The sequence below is a fragment of the Salmo salar genome, chromosome 18, assembly GCF_965601325.2.
Source record: "Salmo salar chromosome 18, fSalSal1, whole genome shotgun sequence".
Lineage (NCBI taxonomy): Eukaryota > Metazoa > Chordata > Actinopteri > Salmoniformes > Salmonidae > Salmo > Salmo salar.
In genome coordinates this window covers 49,711,697-49,730,252 of record NC_138308.1, presented here as the reverse complement: position 1 = coordinate 49,730,252, position 18,556 = coordinate 49,711,697, and positions in this window count along the sequence as shown.

The following is an 18,556-nucleotide window of genomic DNA, read 5'->3' as shown; positions in this document are numbered from 1 at the left end:
ACTGGCTCTACACTACCCCCCACACTGGCTCTACACTACCCCACACACTGGCTCTACACTACCCCACACTGGCTCTACACTACCCCACACTGGCTCTACACTACCCCCCACACTGGCTCTACACTTCCCCACACTGGCTCTACACTACCATACACACTGGCTCTACACTACCCCACAAACTGGATCTATATTACCCCACACACTGGCTCTACACTACCCCCCACACTGGCTCTACACTACCCCACACTGGCTCTACACTACCCCCCACACTGGCTCTACACTACCCCCCACACTGGCTCTACACTACCTCCCACACTGGCTCTACACTACCCCACAAACTGGCTCTACACTACCCCCCCACACTGGCTCTACACTACCCCCCCACACTGGCTCTACACTACCCCCCACACTGGCTCTACACTACCTCACACTGGCTCTACACTACCCCCCACACTGGCTCTACACTACCCCACACTGGCTTTACACTACCATACACACTGGCTCTACACTACCCCCCACACTGGCTCTACACTACCCCCCACACTGGCTCTACACTACCCCACACTGGCTCTACACTACCCCCCACACTGGCTCTACACTACCCCACACACTGGCTCTACATTACCCCACACTGGCTCTACACTACCCCACAAACTGGCTCTACACTACCCCCCACACTGGCTCTACACTACCCCACACACTGGCTCTACATTACCCCACACTGGCTCTACACTACCCCACACTGGCTCTACACTACCCCCACACTGGCTCTACACTACCCCACACTGGCTCTACACTACCATACACACTGGCTCTACACTACCCCACAAACTGGCTCTATACTACCCCCACACTGGCTCTACACTTCCCCACACTGGCTCTACACTACCATACACACTGGCTCTACACTACCCCACAAACTGGATCTATATTACCCCACACACTGGCACTACACTACCCCCCACACTGGCTCTACACTACCCCACACTGGCTCTACACTACCCCCCACACTGGCTCTACACTACCCCCCACACTGGCTCTACACTACCTCCCACACTGGCTCTACACTACCCCACAAACTGGCTCTACACTACGCCCCCACACTGGCTCTACACTACCCCCCCACACTGGCTCTACACTACCCCCCACACTGGCTCTACACTACCTCACACTGGCTCTACACTACCCCCCACACTGGCTCTACACTACCCCACACTGGCTTTACACTACCATACACACTGGCTCTACACTACCCCCCACACTGGCTCTACACTACCCCCCACACTGGCTCTACACTACCCCACACTGGCTCTACACTACCCCCCACACTGGCTCTACACTACCCCACACACTGGCTCTACATTACCCCACACTGGCTCTACACTACCCCACAAACTGGCTCTACACTACCCCCCACACTGGCTCTACACTACCCCACACACTGGCTCTACATTACCCCACAATGGCTCTACACTACCCCACACTGGCTCTACACTACCCCCACACTGGCTCTACACTACCCCACACTGGCTCTACACTACCATACACACTGGCTCTACACTACCCCACAAACTGGCTCTATACTACCCCACACTGGCTCTACACTACCCCCCACACTGGCTCTACACTACCCCCCACACTGGCTCTACACTACCCCCACACTGGCTCTACACTACCCCCCACACTGGCTCTACACTACCCCCCATACTGGCTCTACACTACCCCACACTGGCTCTACACTACCCCCCACACTCGCTCTACACTACCCCACACACTGGCTCTACATTACCCCCCACACTGGCTCTACACTACCCCCCACACTGGCTCTACACTACCCCCCACACTGGCTCTACACTAACCCCACACTGGCTCTACACTACCCCCCACACTGGCTCTACACTACCCCACACTGGCTCTACACTACCCCACACTGGCTCTACACTACCCCCCACACTGGCTCTACACTACCCCACACTGGCTCTACACTACCATTCACACTGGCTCTACACTACCCCACACACTGGCTCTATACTACCCCACACACTGGCTCTACACTACCCCCCAAACTGGCTCTACACTACCCCACACACTGGCTCTACACTACCCCCCACACTGGCTCTACACTACCCCACACACTGGCTCTACACTACCCCCCACACTGGCTCTACACTACCCACCACACTGGCTCTACACTACCCCACACTGGCTCTACACTACCCCACACACTGGCTCTACACTACCCCCCACACTGTCTCTACACTACCCCACACACTGGCTCTACACTACCCCCCACACTGGCTCTACACTACCCCACACACTGGCTCTACACTACCCCCCACACTGGCTCTACACTACCCCACAAACTGGCTCTACACTACCCCCCCACACCGGCTCTACACTACCCCCACACACCGGCTCTACACTACCCCCACACACCTGCTCTACACTACCCCCACACACCTGCTCTACACTACCTCCCACACTGGCTCTACACTACCCCACACACTGGCTCTACACTACCCCCCACACTGGCTCTACACTACCCCACAAACTGGCTCTACACTACCCCCCCACACCGGCTCTACACTACCCCCACACACCTGCTCTACACTACCCCCACACACCTGCTCTACACTACCTCCCACACTGGCTCTACACTACCCCACACACTGGCTCTACACTACCCCCACACTGGCTCTACACTACCCCCCACACTGGCTCTACACTACCCCACAAACTGGCTCTACACTACCCCCCACACTGGCTCTACACTACCCCCCACACTGGCTCTACACTACCCCACACTGGCTCTACACTACCCCACACTGGCTCTACACTACCCCCCACACTGGCTCTACACTACCCCACACTGGCTTTACACTACCATACACACTGGCTCTACACTACCCCCCACACTGGCTCTACACTACCCCACAAACTGGCTCTATACTACCCCACACACTGGCTCTACACTACCCCCCACACTGGCTCTACACTACCCCACACTGGCTCTACACTACCCCACACTGGCTCTACACTACCCCCCACACTGGCTCTACACTACCCCACACTGGCTCTACACTACCATACACACTGGCTCTACACTACCCCACAAACTGGCTCTATACTACCCCACACACTGGCTCTACACTACCCCCACACTGGCTCTACACTACCCCACACTGGCTCTACACTACCCCACACTGGCTCTACACTACCCCCCACACTGGCTCTACACTACCCCACACTGGCTCTACACTACCATACACACTGGCTCTACACTACCCCACACACTGGCTCTATACTACCCCACACACTGGCTCTACACTACCCCCCACACTGGCTCTACACTACCCCACACACTGGCTCTACACTACCCCCCACACTGGCTCTACACTACCCCACACACTGGCTCTACACTACCCCCCCACACTGGCTCTACACTACCCCCCACACTGGCTCTACACAACCCCCCAAACTGGCTCTACACTACCCCACACACTGGCTCTACACTACACCCCACACTGGATCTACACTACCCCCCACACTGGCTCTACACTACGCCACACACTGGCTCTACACTACCCCACACACCGGCTCTACACTACCCCCACACACCTGCTCTACACTACCCCCACACACCTGCTCTACACTACCCCCCACACTGGATCTACACTACCCCACACACTGGCTCTACATTACCCCCCACACTGGCTCTACACTACCCCACACACTGGCTCTACACTACCCCCCACACTGGCTCTACACTACGCCCCACATTGGCTCTACACTACCCCACACACTGGCTCTACACTACCCCCCACACTGGCTCTACACTACCCCACACTGGCTCTACACTACCCCCCATACTGGCTCTACACTACCCCCACACACTGGCTCTACACTACCCCACACACTGGCTCTACACTACCCCAAACACTGGCTCTACACTACCCCACAAACTGGCTCTACACTACCCCCCCACACTGGCTCTACACTACCCCCCCACACTGGCTCTACACTACCCCCCACACTGGCTCTACACTACCCCACACACTGGCTCTACACTACCCCACACACTGGCTCTACACTACCCCACACTGGCTCTACACTACCCCCCACACTGGCTCTACACTTCCCCACACTGGCTCTACACTACCATACACACTGGCTCTACACTACCCCACAAACTGGCTCTATATTACCCCACACACTGGCTCTACACTACCCCCCACACTGGCTCTACACTACCCCACACACTGGCTCTACACTACCCCGCACACTGGCTCTACACTACCCCCCACACTGGATCTACACTACCCCCACACACCTGCTCTACACTACCCCCCACACTGGATCTACACTACCCCACACACTGGCTCTACATTACCCCCCACACTGGCTCTACACTACCCCACACACTGGCTCTACACTAACCCCCACACTGGCTCTACACTACGCCCCACATTGGGTCTACACTACCCCACACACTGGCTCTACACTACCCCCCACACTGGCTCTACACTACCCCCACACTGGCTCTACACTACCCCCCATACTGGCTCTACACTACCCCCACACACTGGCTCTACACTACCCCACACACTGGCTCTACACTACCCCACACTGGCTCTACACTACCCCACACTGCCTCTACACTACCCCCCACACTGGCTCTACACTACCCCACACTGGCTCTACACTACCCGCGACACTGGCTCTACACTACCCCACACACTGGCTCTACACTACCCCGCACACTGGCTCTACACTACCCCCCACACTGGATCTACACTACCCCCACACACCTGCTCTACACTACCCCCCACACTGGATCTACACTACCCCACACACTGGCTCTACATTACCCCCCACACTGGCTCTACACTACCCCACACACTGGCTCTACACTACCCCCCACACTGGATCTACACTACCCCACACACTGGCTCTACATTACCCCCCACACTGGCTCTACACTACCCCACACACTGGCTCTACACTACCCCCCACACTGGCTCTACACTACGCCCCACATTGGCTCTACACTACCCCACACACTGGCTCTACACTACCCCCCATACTGGCTCTACACTACCCCCACACACTGGCTCTACACTACCCCACACACTGGCTCTACACTACCCCCCACACTGGCTCTACACTACCCCCCACACTGGCTCTACACTACCCAACACACTGGCTCTACAATACCCCACACACTGGCTCTACACTACCCCCCACACTGGCTCTACACTAACCCCCACACTGGCTCTACACTACCCCCCCACACTGGCTCTACACTACCCCCCCACACTGGCTCTACACTAACCCCACACTGGCTCTACACTACCCCCCACACTGGCTCTACACTACCCCACACACTGGCTCTACAATACCCCACACACTGGCTCTACACTACCCCACACACTGGCTCTACAATACCCCACACACTGGCTCTACACTACCCCCCACACTGGCTCTACACTACCCCCCCACACTGGATCTACACTACCTTCCACACTGGCTCTACACTACGCCACACACTGGCTCTACACTACCCCACACACCGGCTCTACACTACCCCCCACACTGGATCTACACTACCCCACACACTGGCTCTACATTACCCCCCACACTGGCTCTTCACTACCCCACACACTGGCTCTACACTACCCCCCACACTGGCTCTACACTACGCCCCACATTGGCTCTACACTACCCCACACACTGGCTCTACACTACCCCACACTGGCTCTACACTACCCCCCATACTGGCTCTACACTACCCCCACACACTGGCTCTACACTACCCCACACACTGGCTCTACACTACCCCAAACACTGGCTCTACACTACCCCACAAACTGGCTCTACACTACCCCCCCACACTGGCTCTACACTACCCCCCCACACTGGCTCTACACTACCCCCCACACTGGCTCTACACTACCCCACACACTGGCTCTACACTACCCCACACACTGGCTCTACACTACCCCACACTGGCTCTACACTACCCCCCACACTGGCTCTACACTTCCCCACACTGGCTCTACACTACCATACACACTGGCTCTACACTACCCCACAAACTGGCTCTATATTACCCCACACACTGGCTCTACACTACCCCCCACACTGGCTCTACACTACCCCACACACTGGCTCTACACTACCCCGCACACTGGCTCTACACTACCCCCCACACTGGATCTACACTACCCCCACACACCTGCTCTACACTACCCCCCACACTGGATCTACACTACCCCACACACTGGCTCTACATTACCCCCCACACTGGCTCTACACTACCCCACACACTGGCTCTACACTAACCCCCACACTGGCTCTACACTACGCCCCACATTGGGTCTACACTACCCCACACACTGGCTCTACACTACCCCCCACACTGGCTCTACACTACCCCCACACTGGCTCTACACTACCCCCCATACTGGCTCTACACTACCCCCACACACTGGCTCTACACTACCCCACACACTGGCTCTACACTACCCCCCACACTGGCTCTACACTACCCACCACACTGGCTCTACACTACCCCACACACTGGCTCTACACTACCCCCCACACTGGAAAGACACTACCCCATACATTGGCTCTACACTACCCCCCACACAGGCTATACACTACCCCACACACTGGCTCTACACTATCCCACACACTGGCTCTACACTACCCCATACACTGGCTCTACACTACCCCCCACACTGGCTCTACACTACCCCCCACACTGGCTCTACACTACCCCCCACACTGGCTCTACACTACCCCCCACACTGGCTCTACACTACCCCCACACTGGCTCTACACTACCCCACACACTGGCTCTACACTACCCCACACACTGGCTCTACACTACCCCCCACACTGGCTCTACACTACCCCCCCACACTGGCTCTACACTACCCCCCCACACTGGCTCTACACTAACCCCACACTGGCTCTACACTACCCCCCACACTGGCTCTACACTACCCCACACTGGCTCTACACTACCCCACACTGGCTCTACACTACCCCACACTGGCTCTACACTACCATACACACTGGCTCTACACTACCCCACACACTGGCTCTATACTACCCCACACACTGGCTCTACACTACCCCCCACACTGGCTCTACACTACCCCCCACACTGGCTATACACTACCCCCCACACTGGCTCTACACTACCCCACACACTGGCTCTACACTACCCCACACACTGGCTCTACAATACCCCACACACTGGCTCTACACTACCCCCCACACTGGCTCTACACTACCCCCCCACACTGGCTCTACACTACCCCCCCACACTGGCTCTACACTAACCCCACACTGGCTCTACACTACCCCCCACACTGGCTCTACACTACCCCACACTGGCTCTACACTACCCCACACTGGCTCTACACTACCCCCCACACTGGCTCTACACTACCCCCCACACTGACTCTACACTACCCCCCACACTGTCTCTACACTACCCCACACACTGGCTCTACACTACCCCAAACACTGGCTCTACACTACCCCACAAACTGGCTCTACACTACCCCCCCACACTGGCTCTACACTACCCCCCCACACTGGCTCTACACTACCCCCCACACTGGCTCTACACTACCCCACACTGGCTCTACACTACCCCACACTGGCTCTACACTACCCCCCACACTGGCTCTACACTACCCCCCACACTGACTCTACACTACCCCCCACACTGTCTCTACACTACCCCACACACTGGCTCTACACTACCCCAAACACTGGCTCTACACTACCCCACAAACTGGCTCTACACTACCCCCCCACACTGGCTCTACACTACCCCCCCACACTGGCTCTACACTACCCCCCACACTGGCTCTACACTACCCCACACACTGGCTCTACACTACCCCCACACTGGCTCTACACTACCCCCCACACTGGCTCTACACTACCCACCACACTGGCTCTACACTACCCCACACACTGGCTCTACACTACCCCACACTGGCTCTACACTACCATACACACTGGCTCTACACTACCCCACAAACTGGCTCTATACTACCCCACACACTGGCTCTACACTACCCCCACACTGGCTCTACACTACCCCACACTGGCTCTACACTACCCCACACAATGGCTCTACACTACCCCAAACACTGGCTCTACACTACCCCACAAACTGGCTCTACACTACCCCCCCACACTGGCTCTACACTACCCCCCCACACTGGCTCTACACTACCCCACACACTGGCTCTACACTACCCCACTCACTGGCTCTACACTACCCCACACTGGCTCTACAATACCCCCCACACTGGCTCTACACTTCCCCACACTGGCTCTACACTACCATACACACTGGCTCTACACTACCCCACAAACTGGCTATATATTACCCCACACACTGGCTCTACACTACCCCCCACACTGGCTCTACACTACCCCCCATACTGGCTCTACACTACCCCCCACACTGGCTCTACACTACCTCCCACACTGGCTCTACACTACCCCACACTGGCTCTACACTACCCCACACAATGGCTCTACACTACCCCCCACACTGGCTCTACACTACCCCACACTGGCTCTACACTACCCCCCACACTGGCTCTACACTACCCCCCACACTGGCTCTACACTACCCCCCACACTGGCTCTACACTACCCCCCACACTGGCTCTACACTACCCCCACAATGGCTCTACACTACCCCACACACTGGCTCTACACTACCCCACACACTGGCTCTACACTACCCCACACACCGGCTCTACACTACCCCCACACACCCGCTCTACACTACCCCCACACACCTGCTCTACACTACCCCCCACACTGGATCTACACTACCCCACACACTGGCTCTACATTACCCCCCACACTGGCTCTACACTACCCCACACACTTGCTCTACAATACCCCCCACACTGGCTCTACACTACGCCCCACATTGGCTCTACACTACCCCACACACTGGCTCTACACTACCCCCCACACTGGCTCTACACTACGCCCCACATTGGCTCTACACTACCCCACACACTGGCTCTACACTACCCCCCACACTGGCTCTACACTACCCCACACTGGCTCTACACTACCCCCCATACTGGCTCTACACTACCCCCACACACTGGCTCTACACTACCCCACACACTGGCTCTACACTACCCCCCACACTGGCTCTACACTACCCGCCACACTGGCTCTACACTACCCCACACACCGGCTCTACACTACCCCCCACACTGGAAAGACACTACCCCCCACACTGGCTCTACACTACCCCACACACTGGCTCTACACTACCCCAGACTGGCTCTACACTACCATACACACTGGCTCTACACTACCCCCCACACTGGCTCTACACTACCCCACACTGGCTCTACACTACCCCCCATACTGGCTCTACACTACCCCCACACACTGGCTCTACACTACCCCACACACTGGCTCTACACTACCCCCCACACTGGCTCTACACTACCCCCCACACTGGCTCTACACTACCCCCCACACCGGCTCTACACTACCCCACACTGGCTCTACACTACCCCCCACACTGGCTCTACACTACCCCCCACACTGGCTCTACACTACCCCACACACTGGCTCTACACTACCCCACACTGGCTCTACACTACCCAACACAATGGCTCTACACTACCCCCCACACTGGCTCTACACTACCCCACACACTGGCTCTAAACTACCCCCCACACTGGCCCTACACTACCCCAAACACTGGCTCTACACTACCCCACAAACTGGCTCTACACTACCCCCCACACTGGCTCTACACTACCCCCCACACTGGCTCTACACTACCCCACACACTGGCTCTACAATACCCCACACACTGGCTCTACACTACCACCCACACTGGCTCTACACTAACCCCCACACTGGCTCTACACTACCCCCCACACTGGCTCTACACTACCCCCCCACACTGGCTCTACACTAACCCCACACTGGCTCTACACTACCCCCCACACTAGCTCTACACTACCCCACACTGCCTCTACACTACCCCCCACACTGGCTCTACACTACCCCACACTGGCTCTACACTACCATACACACTGGCTCTACACTACCCGCCACACTGGCTCTACACTACCCCACACACTGGCTCTACATTACCCCCCACACTGGAACGACACTACCCCATACACTGGCTCTACACTACCCCCCACACTGGCTCTACACTACCCCACACACTGGCTCTACACTACCCCACACACTGGCTCTACACTACCCCCCACACTGGCTCTACACTACCCCCCACACTGGCTCTACACTACCCCCACACTGGCTCTACACTACCCCCCACACTGGCTCTACACTACCCCCCATACTGGCTCTACACTACCCCACACTGGCTCTACACTACCCCCCACACTCGCTCTACACTACCCCACACACTGGCTCTATACTACCCCCCACACTGGCTCTACACTACCCCCCACACTGGCTCTACACTACCCCCCACACCGGCTCTACACTACCCCACACTGGCTCTACACTACCCCCCACACTGGCTCTACACTACCCCCCACACTGGCTCTACACTACCCCACACACTGGCTCTACACTACCCCACACTGGCTCTACACTACCCAACACAATGGCTCTACACTACCCCCCACACTGGCTCTACACTACCCCACACACTGGCTCTAAACTACCCCCCACACTGGCCCTACACTACCCCAAACACTGGCTCTACACTACCCCACAAACTGGCTCTACACTACCCCCCACACTGGCTCTACACTACCCCCCACACTGGCTCTACACTACCCCACACACTGGCTCTACAATACCCCACACACTGGCTCTACACTACCACCCACACTGGCTCTACACTAACCCCCACACTGGCTCTACACTACCCCCCCACACTGGCTCTACACTACCCCCCCACACTGGCTCTACACTAACCCCACACTGGCTCTACACTACCCCCCACACTGGCTCTACACTACCCCACACTGCCTCTACACTACCCCCCACACTGGCTCTACACTACCCCACACTGGCTCTACACTACCATACACACTGGCTCTACACTACCCGCCACACTGGCTCTACACTACCCCACACACTGGCTCTACACTACCCCCCACACTGGAACGACACTACCCCATACACTGGCTCTACACTACCCCCCACACTGGCTCTACACTACCCCACACACTGGCTCTACACTACCCCACACACTGGCTCTACACTACCCCCCACACTGGCTCTACACTACCCCCCACACTGGCTCTACACTACCCCCACACTGGCTCTACACTACCCCCCACACTGGCTCTACACTACCCCCCATACTGGCTCTACACTACCCCACACTGGCTCTACACTACCCCCCACACTCGCTCTACACTACCCCACACACTGGCTCTACATTACCCCCCACACTGGCTCTACACTACCCCCCACACTGGCTCTACACTACCCACCACACTGGCTGTATACTACCCCCCACACTGGCTCTACACTACCCCACACACTGGCTCTACACTACCCCACACTGGCTCTACACTACCCCACACTGGCTCTACACTACCCCACACACTGGCTCTACACTACCCCACACTGGCTCTACACTACCCCACACTGGCTCTACACTACCCCACACACTGGCTCTACACTACCCCACACTGGCTCTACACTACCCCACACTGGCTCTACACTACCCCACACACTGGCTCTACACTACCCCCCACACTGGCTCTATACTACCCCACACTGGCTCTACACTACCCCCCACACTGGCTCTACACTACCCCCCACACTGGCTCTACACTACCCCCCACACTGGCTCTACACTACCCCCCACACTGGCTCTACACTACCCCCACAATGGCTCTACACTACCCCACACACTGGCTGTACACTACCCCACACACTGGCTCTACACTACCCCACACACCGGCTCTACACTACCCCCACACACTGGCTCTACACTACCTCCCACACTGGCTCTACACTACCCCACAAACTGGCTCTACACTACCCCCCCACACTGGCTCTACACTACCCCCCCACACTGGCTCTACACTACCCCCCACACTGGCTCTACACTACCTCACACTGGCTCTACACTACCCCCCACACTGGCTCTACACTACCCCACACTGGCTTTACACTACCATACACACTGGCTCTACACTACCCCCCACACTGGCTCTACACTACCCCCCACACTGGCTCTACACTACCCCACACTGGCTCTACACTACCCCCCACACTGGCTCTACACTACCCCACACACTGGCTCTACATTACCCCACACTGGCTCTACACTACCCCACAAACTGGCTCTACACTACCCCCCACACTGGCTCTACACTACCCCACACACTGGCTCTACATTACCCCACACTGGCTCTACACTACCCCACACTGGCTCTACACTACCCCCACACTGGCTCTACACTACCCCACACTGGCTCTACACTACCATACACACTGGCTCTACACTACCCCACAAACTGGCTCTATACTACCCCCACACTGGCTCTACACTTCCCCACACTGGCTCTACACTACCATACACACTGGCTCTACACTACCCCACAAACTGGATCTATATTACCCCACACACTGGCACTACACTACCCCCCACACTGGCTCTACACTACCCCACACTGGCTCTACACTACCCCCCACACTGGCTCTACACTACCCCCCACACTGGCTCTACACTACCTCCCACACTGGCTCTACACTACCCCACAAACTGGCTCTACACTACGCCCCCACACTGGCTCTACACTACCCCCCCACACTGGCTCTACACTACCCCCCACACTGGCTCTACACTACCTCACACTGGCTCTACACTACCCCCCACACTGGCTCTACACTACCCCACACTGGCTTTACACTACCATACACACTGGCTCTACACTACCCCCCACACTGGCTCTACACTACCCCCCACACTGGCTCTACACTACCCCACACTGGCTCTACACTACCCCCCACACTGGCTCTACACTACCCCACACACTGGCTCTACATTACCCCACACTGGCTCTACACTACCCCACAAACTGGCTCTACACTACCCCCCACACTGGCTCTACACTACCCCACACACTGGCTCTACATTACCCCACAATGGCTCTACACTACCCCACACTGGCTCTACACTACCCCCACACTGGCTCTACACTACCCCACACTGGCTCTACACTACCATACACACTGGCTCTACACTACCCCACAAACTGGCTCTATACTACCCCACACTGGCTCTACACTACCCCCCACACTGGCTCTACACTACCCCCCACACTGGCTCTACACTACCCCCACACTGGCTCTACACTACCCCCCACACTGGCTCTACACTACCCCCCATACTGGCTCTACACTACCCCACACTGGCTCTACACTACCCCCCACACTCGCTCTACACTACCCCACACACTGGCTCTACATTACCCCCCACACTGGCTCTACACTACCCCCCACACTGGCTCTACACTACCCCCCACACTGGCTCTACACTAACCCCACACTGGCTCTACACTACCCCCCACACTGGCTCTACACTACCCCACACTGGCTCTACACTACCCCACACTGGCTCTACACTACCCCCCACACTGGCTCTACACTACCCCACACTGGCTCTACACTACCATTCACACTGGCTCTACACTACCCCACACACTGGCTCTATACTACCCCACACACTGGCTCTACACTACCCCCCAAACTGGCTCTACACTACCCCACACACTGGCTCTACACTACCCCCCACACTGGCTCTACACTACCCCACACACTGGCTCTACACTACCCCCCACACTGGCTCTACACTACCCACCACACTGGCTCTACACTACCCCACACTGGCTCTACACTACCCCACACACTGGCTCTACACTACCCCCCACACTGTCTCTACACTACCCCACACACTGGCTCTACACTACCCCCCACACTGGCTCTACACTACCCCACACACTGGCTCTACACTACCCCCCACACTGGCTCTACACTACCCCACAAACTGGCTCTACACTACCCCCCCACACCGGCTCTACACTACCCCCACACACCGGCTCTACACTACCCCCACACACCTGCTCTACACTACCCCCACACACCTGCTCTACACTACCTCCCACACTGGCTCTACACTACCCCACACACTGGCTCTACACTACCCCCCACACTGGCTCTACACTACCCCACAAACTGGCTCTACACTACCCCCCCACACCGGCTCTACACTACCCCCACACACCTGCTCTACACTACCCCCACACACCTGCTCTACACTACCTCCCACACTGGCTCTACACTACCCCACACACTGGCTCTACACTACCCCCACACTGGCTCTACACTACCCCCCACACTGGCTCTACACTACCCCACAAACTGGCTCTACACTACCCCCCACACTGGCTCTACACTACCCCCCACACTGGCTCTACACTACCCCACACTGGCTCTACACTACCCCACACTGGCTCTACACTACCCCCCACACTGGCTCTACACTACCCCACACTGGCTTTACACTACCATACACACTGGCTCTACACTACCCCCCACACTGGCTCTACACTACCCCACAAACTGGCTCTATACTACCCCACACACTGGCTCTACACTACCCCCCACACTGGCTCTACACTACCCCACACTGGCTCTACACTACCCCACACTGGCTCTACACTACCCCCCACACTGGCTCTACACTACCCCACACTGGCTCTACACTACCATACACACTGGCTCTACACTACCCCACAAACTGGCTCTATACTACCCCACACACTGGCTCTACACTACCCCCACACTGGCTCTACACTACCCCACACTGGCTCTACACTACCCCACACTGGCTCTACACTACCCCCCACACTGGCTCTACACTACCCCACACTGGCTCTACACTACCATACACACTGGCTCTACACTACCCCACACACTGGCTCTATACTACCCCACACACTGGCTCTACACTACCCCCCACACTGGCTCTACACTACCCCACACACTGGCTCTACACTACCCCCCACACTGGCTCTACACTACCCCACACACTGGCTCTACACTACCCCCCCACACTGGCTCTACACTACCCCCCACACTGGCTCTACACAACCCCCCAAACTGGCTCTACACTACCCCACACACTGGCTCTACACTACACCCCACACTGGATCTACACTACCCCCCACACTGGCTCTACACTACGCCACACACTGGCTCTACACTACCCCACACACCGGCTCTACACTACCCCCACACACCTGCTCTACACTACCCCCACACACCTGCTCTACACTACCCCCCACACTGGATCTACACTACCCCACACACTGGCTCTACATTACCCCCCACACTGGCTCTACACTACCCCACACACTGGCTCTACACTACCCCCCACACTGGCTCTACACTACGCCCCACATTGGCTCTACACTACCCCACACACTGGCTCTACACTACCCCCCACACTGGCTCTACACTACCCCACACTGGCTCTACACTACCCCCCATACTGGCTCTACACTACCCCCACACACTGGCTCTACACTACCCCACACACTGGCTCTACACTACCCCAAACACTGGCTCTACACTACCCCACAAACTGGCTCTACACTACCCCCCCACACTGGCTCTACACTACCCCCCCACACTGGCTCTACACTACCCCCCACACTGGCTCTACACTACCCCACACACTGGCTCTACACTACCCCACACACTGGCTCTACACTACCCCACACTGGCTCTACACTACCCCCCACACTGGCTCTACACTTCCCCACACTGGCTCTACACTACCATACACACTGGCTCTACACTACCCCACAAACTGGCTCTATATTACCCCACACACTGGCTCTACACTACCCCCCACACTGGCTCTACACTACCCCACACACTGGCTCTACACTACCCCGCACACTGGCTCTACACTACCCCCCACACTGGATCTACACTACCCCCACACACCTGCTCTACACTACCCCCCACACTGGATCTACACTACCCCACACACTGGCTCTACATTACCCCCCACACTGGCTCTACACTACCCCACACACTGGCTCTACACTAACCCCCACACTGGCTCTACACTACGCCCCACATTGGGTCTACACTACCCCACACACTGGCTCTACACTACCCCCCACACTGGCTCTACACTACCCCCACACTGGCTCTACACTACCCCCCATACTGGCTCTACACTACCCCCACACACTGGCTCTACACTACCCCACACACTGGCTCTACACTACCCCACACTGGCTCTACACTACCCCACACTGCCTCTACACTACCCCCCACACTGGCTCTACACTACCCCACACTGGCTCTACACTACCCGCGACACTGGCTCTACACTACCCCACACACTGGCTCTACACTACCCCGCACACTGGCTCTACACTACCCCCCACACTGGATCTACACTACCCCCACACACCTGCTCTACACTACCCCCCACACTGGATCTACACTACCCCACACACTGGCTCTACATTACCCCCCACACTGGCTCTACACTACCCCACACACTGGCTCTACACTACCCCCCACACTGGATCTACACTACCCCACACACTGGCTCTACATTACCCCCCACACTGGCTCTACACTACCCCACACACTGGCTCTACACTACCCCCCACACTGGCTCTACACTACGCCCCACATTGGCTCTACACTACCCCACACACTGGCTCTACACTACCCCCCATACTGGCTCTACACTACCCCCACACACTGGCTCTACACTACCCCACACACTGGCTCTACACTACCCCCCACACTGGCTCTACACTACCCCCCACACTGGCTCTACACTACCCAACACACTGGCTCTACAATACCCCACACACTGGCTCTACACTACCCCCCACACTGGCTCTACACTAACCCCCACACTGGCTCTACACTACCCCCCCACACTGGCTCTACACTACCCCCCCACACTGGCTCTACACTAACCCCACACTGGCTCTACACTACCCCCCACACTGGCTCTACACTACCCCACACACTGGCTCTACAATACCCCACACACTGGCTCTACACTACCCCACACACTGGCTCTACAATACCCCACACACTGGCTCTACACTACCCCCCACACTGGCTCTACACTACCCCCCCACACTGGATCTACACTACCTTCCACACTGGCTCTACACTACGCCACACACTGGCTCTACACTACCCCACACACCGGCTCTACACTACCCCCCACACTGGATCTACACTACCCCACACACTGGCTCTACATTACCCCCCACACTGGCTCTTCACTACCCCACACACTGGCTCTACACTACCCCCCACACTGGCTCTACACTACGCCCCACATTGGCTCTACACTACCCCACACACTGGCTCTACACTACCCCACACTGGCTCTACACTACCCCCCATACTGGCTCTACACTACCCCCACACACTGGCTCTACACTACCCCACACACTGGCTCTACACTACCCCAAACACTGGCTCTACACTACCCCACAAACTGGCTCTACACTACCCCCCCACACTGGCTCTACACTACCCCCCCACACTGGCTCTACACTACCCCCCACACTGGCTCTACACTACCCCACACACTGGCTCTACACTACCCCACACACTGGCTCTACACTACCCCACACTGGCTCTACACTACCCCCCACACTGGCTCTACACTTCCCCACACTGGCTCTACACTACCATACACACTGGCTCTACACTACCCCACAAACTGGCTCTATATTACCCCACACACTGGCTCTACACTACCCCCCACACTGGCTCTACACTACCCCACACACTGGCTCTACACTACCCCGCACACTGGCTCTACACTACCCCCCACACTGGATCTACACTACCCCCACACACCTGCTCTACACTACCCCCCACACTGGATCTACACTACCCCACACACTGGCTCTACATTACCCCCCACACTGGCTCTACACTACCCCACACACTGGCTCTACACTAACCCCCACACTGGCTCTACACTACGCCCCACATTGGGTCTACACTACCCCACACACTGGCTCTACACTACCCCCCACACTGGCTCTACACTACCCCCACACTGGCTCTACACTACCCCCCATACTGGCTCTACACTACCCCCACACACTGGCTCTACACTACCCCACACACTGGCTCTACACTACCCCCCACACTGGCTCTACACTACCCACCACACTGGCTCTACACTACCCCACACACTGGCTCTACACTACCCCCCACACTGGAAAGACACTACCCCATACATTGGCTCTACACTACCCCCCACACAGGCTATACACTACCCCACACACTGGCTCTACACTATCCCACACACTGGCTCTACACTACCCCATACACTGGCTCTACACTACCCCCCACACTGGCTCTACACTACCCCCCACACTGGCTCTACACTACCCCCCACACTGGCTCTACACTACCCCCCACACTGGCTCTACACTACCCCCACACTGGCTCTACACTACCCCACACA